This window comes from Diospyros lotus, chromosome 11, assembly GCF_014633365.1.
Source record: "Diospyros lotus cultivar Yz01 chromosome 11, ASM1463336v1, whole genome shotgun sequence".
In the NCBI taxonomy this organism is placed as follows: Eukaryota; Viridiplantae; Streptophyta; class Magnoliopsida; order Ericales; family Ebenaceae; genus Diospyros; species Diospyros lotus.
In genome coordinates, this window is record NC_068348.1 from 31,928,967 (window position 1) to 31,938,167 (window position 9,201).

Below are 9,201 nucleotides of genomic sequence, written 5' to 3' on the forward strand. Positions count from 1 at the left end.
TTATTTATTTTTTTAATTTTTTAGAGATAGGTTTGAGCCCATCGTTAAATTTTTATTTTTTTATTTAATTTTTTTTATTTTTTAGCCACGGGGTTGACCCCGTCGCTAAATTTGAATTTTTTTTATTTAATTATTTTATTTTTTAGCGACGGGGTCAACCTCATCACTAATTCCGTTGCTAAATTTAATCTCAAAATTCAAAATTCAACACGCGCCAAGCCTCGGCCTCCTCCCATGTACGCCACGTGGTTGCGCCTCTACTCACCACGTGGCAATGCTAGGATATTACTCCCAGCTATTATCTCATGCTTTCTACCGTATTTGAACCCCCAACCTCTCATAACCAAGTTTCGCACGCGAACCAGCCAATCTAGAAGCCTTCTTATTTATTGTTATACATAAAATATATTTATAGTATTCTCTTCCAAATATTTCAGAATTATATTTATACACCAAAATTTTTTAAACTTATTTATTAATATTAATTTTAATAGTAATGTTAGTAAAGCGAAATGAATATTAATTTTAATTTTATTTCGTTATTAATTCAAATAAAACTTTATTAATTATTATATTAGCAGTGAAAAATTATATTTTTATTTTTATTTTAATTTGTAATATATTTAAAAATTATTAGTTTAATTTTTACTAATATTAATATTAGTAAAAATTATTGTGATATGTCTAAATGTAAAATTTTTAATTTTTATTTAATTTTTTTTATTTTTTAGCTACGGGAGTACCTGTGGCTAAATTTTAATTTTTAATTTTTTATTTAATTTTATTTAAATTCTTTTTATCTAAATTTTAATTTTTTTTCTTTTTAGCGAATGGGTTGTGCCCGTTGCTAAATTTTTATTTTTTATTTAATTTTTTTATTTTTTAGCGACGGGATTGACCCTCTTGCTAAATTTGAATTATTTATTTATTTTTTTTAATTTTTAGAGACTGGGTTCACCCATCGCTAAATTTGAATTATTTTATTTTATTTTTTTTATTTTTTAGCGATGGAGTTTAGCTCGTAGCTAAATTTTAATTTTTTTATTTAATATTTTTTATTTTTTAGCGACGGGGTTGAGCCCGTCACTAAATTTTAATTTTTTTTATTTAATATTTTTTATTTTTAGTGACTGAATTTTTGTCGCTAATTCTGTCGCTAAATTTAGTGACGAGTTTTCCATCGCTAAATTAAAAAATATTTAAAAAAATTAGCGACGGAATAATTCCGTCACAAAATTTCGTCGCTAAAATACATTTTTCTTGTAGTGAACACTCAATAATCATTGTAAACACAAATTATATTAATATTTCCTTTAAACCTATAAATATTTAATAATCACCTTAATTACAATACTTAATAATGATTAACCATTCCCTATTTAAATCGCTAAATATTTCCTATTCTCGATTAAATTAATAATTATTAACTGTTCTCGATTAAATTAATAATCATTAATTATTCTTGAATTACCGGGACATTAAAACCCTCGTCGTCAATTCCTGGCATGAAGAAAAAGAAAAAAAGAAACAATGAAATATCAACCATACACAATGAAACAATATAAAACAAAAAAACCTATCAAAAGATGTTATGTTATCTTTTGCATGTCTGAGATAATCGCCAAATTTGCCCCATTACCAAGATGCAAATCATATTGTAACACCCTAATGAACCATGTCCATATCACACTAGTCTCAGCAAGAACAACTGTCCATGCAATCAGAAATATTTGGTTGTTCTCATCCCTTCCAATCGCCACTAATAAAATACCTTTACAAACCCCCTTCAAGAAACATCCATCAATGCCTATTATCTTTCTACACCCCGCTAACCAACCTCTTTTAAATGCATCAAAGCAAATATACAACCTATCAAAGTAGTTCTTCTTCTCGGGATTATTTGCACAAGTTTTCAAAATGATAGTATATTGTTTTACTTTTGTATACTTAGTTTGGATGATGAAAAATAATATTTTATTTAATTCCTAAGTCATGAATCAAGATTGTGGTTTTCAACATAAATCAGTTTCAATGTCAACCTCTTTGTGGAAGGTTAGCAACTTATAAGGAGATATATATGAAAATATTTTTCTTTTTGGAAAACTATCTCCCAGTATTTTGATAGTTAGTATTCATTGTTGTTAAAACGATTTTTATTGAATTTTTCAATAAATAGGAAGTATGTATTTTGAGAGGTAAATTTGTTAAATCTCGAGTTTATACTAAAATCAAAATTCTATTTTCTTATGGTTATCACTACAAAAAAAAAAGAAGATTTTAACGAGGGGAAAAGTGGTCGTTAAAAGTCAATTTCCCTTTGTTAAAGAGTTTTAACGATGGAAAAAATCCCGTCGTCGCCCTTCGTTAAAGCTTCCGCTGTTAAAAGTATTAACAATGGAAAAAAAAAAACCATCGTTAATATAAATAGTGAGGGGCATAAGTCTCGTCGTTAAAACTCATAATAATGACGAATATTCCCATCGCTATAATAATGTGTGTGGTGGTTGATAATAATATATAACGATAGATATTCCCGTCGTTATTGCAATATTTACCGGTCACTAAAATATAATATCAACGATAAACATTCAATATAAATATCATCACATTAATTTAGTAGAAAACAAGATATATACAAAAAATGATCATTTACAATCAAAATGTATTGATTACAATCATCATAAGAGCTTCTATACCTTTCACAATCATAAAAAATGAGAAAAAAAAACTATGAGTTTCATATTATTCTAATCTCTCCCTATAATGAAAATCAAAAAATTATTACAAGTATGGCTAGAATTCACGTATTATTCACAACTAATATCAAGAGTTCCTGCTCGACTTGTATCTTCAAATACCTGCAAATTGCAAAGAAAAAAAAAATTATATTACTCGCCATTCTCCAGCATTGTATGATGATTTGAATTACATAAATATCATAAGTCATAATGTAATCAAATATAAAAGCAAAAACAAAATAAACTTCAATTCAAAAGCTAATATTTAACAACTTATAATGCATCAGCTCTAAGAATAGAGATGTCTGTCTATTCGTTGCTATATGGTTTCACTACCAATAACATGGTCTAACCAGACATAAAATAAAAAAATAAAAACATTTCTATTTCTATTTCATAATATCTTAAAAACCAAACCAATGCAAATTCCTTTCCTTTTAATTAATACAAACAACTATGCATGACAACCTCCAGTGAACTGATGAATTGCCCTGCCCCCTTCAACAACCAAACCCCTCCCCCTTTCAAAAAATGGCAACACTTCTTTAATTTTCTTTAGTCATAATGTCATTATTATATCTTGAGCCAAAGTCTCGTATTACTATTTAGCACTATCAATATAAATTTGAAACTCAAAAGACAAATTACCCTTTTTCTAGGGACATGGCTAGCTAGATAAAATGCAAAATGTCAACAAGACTTAACGAATGAAAACTTTTTTGGTAGCTTAGATGATTTGCATTAGAGTGTTTCACGTTGCATCTCTTCACGTTTTAATTTTAAAAGTTAAAAAAAGACTCATTACACTTATCAGTATCACATAAGCCGACCATAGTTCCTTATGTGTGTGTTGTTTCACCATGTTTATTAATACAATAGAGCAGTAACAACAAAAACTAAATTTGGCCTCTTGAAACTTGCACTTGCTAGCCTGTTGGGGAAATTTAGGCCTTTAAATTGGAATACATCTGAAAGTGATTCCTAGAAATAGCAAATGGACATCCCAATTTAATGCCAATATATATATATATATATATGCTGGAGGCCATAACAAATCGTCTCGGTTCCTTCCTGCCACAGCTGGACTCAAAAGTGAAAGTGTTCCATGTAAACTCAATCAACCAAACTATTTCAACATATATCAACACATATATACCATCATCATAAAACTGTTCAAATCATTCAAAATTCCAACATACTTTCAATCACCCAAACTCTCAATAATCATCAAATATCTCAATAATCATCAAATAAGCTCAATCAACAAAACTCTCAACTATATATATACCATCATAAGCATTCTCCCCTTTTTTTCATTATCAAAACAAATAGGCAGCAAACCAAACTTATTTCGCCCAACAAATAGGCAGGAATTTCACCCAACTAATTCAAATTTCAGCCACAATAAACAACAAAAGCAATATTAGCAGTCAAAGCAATATTTTCAGCTGCATATATAATCAAACTCAATAAATTATGAATGATAAGTGACCAACACTATGATGACACTTTATTTCAATAAAAGTATTAGAAGTAAATACACAAAAACCAGATATTAGGAGGTTTAAGAATGTAATACCTGTTTAGTAAAAAGTTATAGAAAAAGTTGTCATATGGTTTAGCTTTGAACATTTTCTTGCAAAAAGTTTAAACCAATTAGTTAAAAAAAAAAAAAAAAAAACTTTAGGATCAAAACTATTAAGTGAAAAGAACCTCCTGAACATTTTCGTCAAGAGTAGATGGTTTTTGCATAAAAGATTCAAGCCTTTGCAATCTGTCTTCAAACTCTACAATGCTCCTCTTTAGGATGAGATTTTCTTCATCCTTGTCATTAAGTTTAGTTTGAAGCTCTTCCATCTTATTTTTGCTAGGATCTTTAAAGTTTTTTCGTTTGATTCCACCACCATACCCAAACACATGGCTATGACGTTGCGCTCCAAAACATTTTTCAACTACCTCAATATTAGAAATTGTTGGATTTGCTTGAATGGTGTAATACCCCGAGAGCCCAAAGAAGTTAGTATATATCAAGGATAGTGTAAGAAAGGAAACAACACCAGCTGGATACCTTTTGGGCTGAATGTTGACAAAGAACTCCTAAGTTAAGCGTGCTTAACCTGGGGTAATCCAGGGATGGGTGACCCCCCTGGGAAGTTCGTGTAGGCCCATTAGGATAAGTTGTTCCGGTCCTTCCTATCGCTCGAATGGGATGTTACAGGTGGTATCAGAGCCGACCCCCGAGCCTCTGAACGCGGTAGTGGGGCAAACCTCAGCGAGGAGGCTGAGTCCCGAGGGGGGTGTGTGTAGGCCCCTATGGGGGGTGCGTGTAGGCACCTTAGGCGAATCCCACATCGGCCATGCAAGGGGGGAGAGATCTGGGACCGGTTGTAAGGTCGCATGACGAGGACGTCATGTGCTTAAGGGGGGAGAATGTAATACCCCGAGAGCCCAGAGAAGTTAGTATGTATCGAGGATAGTGTAAGAAAGGAAACAACACCAGCTGGATATCTTTTGGGCTGAATGTTGGCAAAGAACTCCCAAGTTAAGCGTGCTTGACCTGGAGTAATCCAGGGATGGGTGACCCCCCGGGGAAGTTCGTGTAGGCCCATCAGGGTAAGTTGTTCCGGTCCTTCCTATCGCTCGAACGGGATGTTACAAATGGTCTCTACAATTTGATCCTGCAAAATTTAAAGACTTACAATTGAATGGGAAAATAGTACTTAAAGAAACTTTAATAAAAGTTAATAGTAGAACATACATATTTTTCTTCAGCTTCAGGCTCAACCAACTTTCCATTCTTCTTTCGAGTTTCAAAAAAAATCTTTCCCATATCAGGTGGATTACCTTCTTTTCCTCCCTTTTGGCAATTATATAGAAAATCATCAAAAAAATTATATTGGACATTGAACATTGTAAATAGATAAATTGGTATTTATTACCATTTCATAAATGATTTCTCTATGAGGCTTACTACCCGTGCAATGAGGCATTGAAGATTTAGCTTTATTTTGAGAGGCTTGAGAGCTTATTTTCTATATGAGAACCAAAAAATAATTATCATTAGAGACATGTAACAGTAAAGAATCACAACATAAAGCCATTTTGCATTTGTTTTTTTTTTAAAATTAGATCATACCTAAAAATCCTCAGTTAAAAAGTGTTTAGTTAGAAGCCATTCCCAATCCTCCTTATCCATACTTTGTGGCTTATTTTGCAAAGCCTCAGCTACAGTTTTGCAAGGTTTAACATACATAGTATTTAAACTTGATCTCCAATTCGACCACAAAACATTCATATGCTCCAAGGTGTGGTCACGATACAACTCTATGTCAGGGTTCTCAAATTTTTCCTATTAAAAATGATGTATAATTAATAAAATTGTTAGGACATCGAAGACTATCTTAATATGATATTAAATTTCTTTACATCTAATAATACTCTAAGGCTTCTCTAAATCCCTCAAAAGGATGACAATGTTTTAAGTAAACAAATAAAAATAAAAGATAGAGTAAAAAGAATAATTTACCTTAACCGCTTCCCACATGTGATTTTTTTCATTTTCCCCAATCTCTTTCCAGGCTTTCACTCATACAGGACAAATGGTTCAATCACGCACAACTCTTCCCAAGTGCCTTGACCAAAATTGATGGTTCTCCCCCACTGCTCGATTGTTGTAGAAAATAATTGGAAGCTTTTCCCCAAATTTGAGCCCAGCCACTTTCTTGTTTTGGTTTTTTCCTCAAACTTTCTTGTTTTGAGTATTAATTTCACCTTTCAGAATTTGGAAAATAAAGAAAGATTAAAATAATTATAATTAAATATAAACCAAATTGAAACTTGAATACCATATACTTACTATCAACAACTTTTTCTGAGGTAGCAAACACTAGTTCACCTGATTTACCATCATAAGTCATAGGAGTATACTTTGCAACAATGTAATTGCCAACAACTCCTACTGGTAATAGGAATTCCTAAAGAATTTTGCAAAACCATTCAATATTATAAATCAAAATTACAAGTCAAAATCTACACAACAAATTAATTTGAAATCAAAAAAAGTAGTATTGCATAATACATGCCTTTTCAGTGCTAGATATGCCGATCTCTTCAAGACCATCCTGAATATCTAATTGTGTAGTAGTGGTTTTATACCACTGAACTACACTAGCAACTTCAGCCCCTCCAATAACAGTGCCAGTAATGATTATTTTATTACTTACCTTGAGATCACCTTGTATCTTCAAATTTGTTGCCTTTGGAGGTTCTAGTAATTATGAAATGCATAAACAATCAATAAACATTTGATAAATTAAAAAACATGGTAAATATAATGGTAGAATGTAGAGAATAATGTAGAAAGATATATACCAGGACTTGCATAATCATGTGGCAATCTAAAAGGGACAACATCCAATTCTCTATCTTCCTCAACATAGACATGGATGTCACTTATACCTTTGTGGTCGTTAAACATAGCATAGACATCAGCATCCCCATTTAGTTGCTTCCAATCCCCATAGAATATTTTCACACCAACTGATTATATGTCCAGGAATTTTCCACATATACTTAAAATGTCAATGAAAGAGCTACAATTTGTTGGAAGTCATTGTCTATATAATGTAGTTCACCAAAGTGAACAAAAAGACGATGGGATGTGAGTTCACCTAAAAAAAACAAATGCAATGCAATCATTAGAAGTTTAGCAATTTAGAGAAATTAGAAGCTGCATAATATTTACCTGAACTAGCACCACTTGAACCTCCTCTTAGCAAATCTGTAGCACCATTTATATCTCTTCTTAGCTTTAATTGTTTTAATCCATGTACTTGTCCCTTAGCCAATGCACCTGGGGCTATAAACTTGTTTGCCTTGGATGGAAAACCTTTTCCAGCTTTGATCTTTTGCATCTTTTACTTAAACCTGGAATAGGACCCCAAAAAAATACACTTTGATTTAAAAATAATATAGAGAATAGATTAAAGTGCCAGAAAAAAAAAAGATTTTAAAGGACATTTTCACACATATATATATATAATAGCTTACCTTTATGAAAGACAAAATGAATTTTCTAACATCTTTTTCTTTTCTTTCTTTTAGTTACCACTTCAACGGCCATTGGCTCCACATTTTCCCTTGCCCAATTGATTTCATTGTCTATTGTAGTTGAAATGGGATTTGCCTCTTTATAATTGAATGATTCCCCTTGTTGATATGCTTCACTAACATTATCCATTTCATCACAAATGTCATCCATTTGTAAAGGCAAGTTATAAGAATCACGTGGTTGTGTTTTCACAACAACCTGCCAACCTTTGTTGATAGTGTCAATGGCATAAAACACTTGGCATGCTTGGTATGCCAAGACAAATGGCTCATTTGTCTTTAACAAGCGATCACAATTTATAGTGGTGAAACCATACTCATCTACTTTGGCCCCCTTTTCCTTATCATGCACATCAAACCATTTACAACGAAACAGTACCACCCTTCTACCACCAAGATACTGCAACTCAATAATCTCAATTAAGATTCCATAGTAATCTATATTTCCCATTTCAGACCCAATGTCACCACTCACAACCACCCCATAATTTTGTGTTCTAAATCCTTTGTCATGACATTCTACACGAAACCTATACCCATTCACAACATAACCATTGAAGCAACAAACTGATTGGGAGGGACCACGTGACAAAGAGAGCAATTCCTCTATAATTTTACGATTGTCATGTTTATGTAGCGCTGCAACCTACAAATCACAAAATAAAGTACTATTTTAATTTCAATATATGCTTATTTTGAGTATTATTAATATGTTGAAACATGAATTTACTTACTCTAATTTTAAACCAATTAATAAACCTTCTATCACTTTCCTTATTGGACATTTGTAATGCTGCTCTAGCTTGGAGTTGCAAATACTCCCTATATCATATAAAGAATAAGATGCAAAAATATTAATTAACAATATTAGCACAAAAGAACGTTCATAAAAGAAATTATTTTATTGATGATGACTTACTCTAAAAAAGGTTGAACTGTATCACAATTCTTTAGAACAAAAAGATGAGCTTGTTCCCACTCATCCATGTGAAGATCCCGAGTCATGCCAGATCCCAATGCACGTCCAAGTTGTGAAAATATTAATAAATCACTTTTGTGTTCTTGACTTCCAGCATCATGATTTCGATTAAGGCGATTGAACTTTGTCTCAATGTTAGTGAAGTATCTGGAGCAAAGTGTCATACATTCTTTTGCAATGTAATCCTCTGCAATTGAGCCCTCAAGACAAGCTAAGTTACGAATGAGTTGTTTTAACTCATATAACTCTTGCTCAATAGGGTACATCCATCGATATTGGATAGGTCCGGCAATTTTGGCTTCAAGGGCTAAATGAATAGGCAAATGGACCATCACATCAAAAAATGAAGGGGGAAAGTTCATTTCCAATTTACAA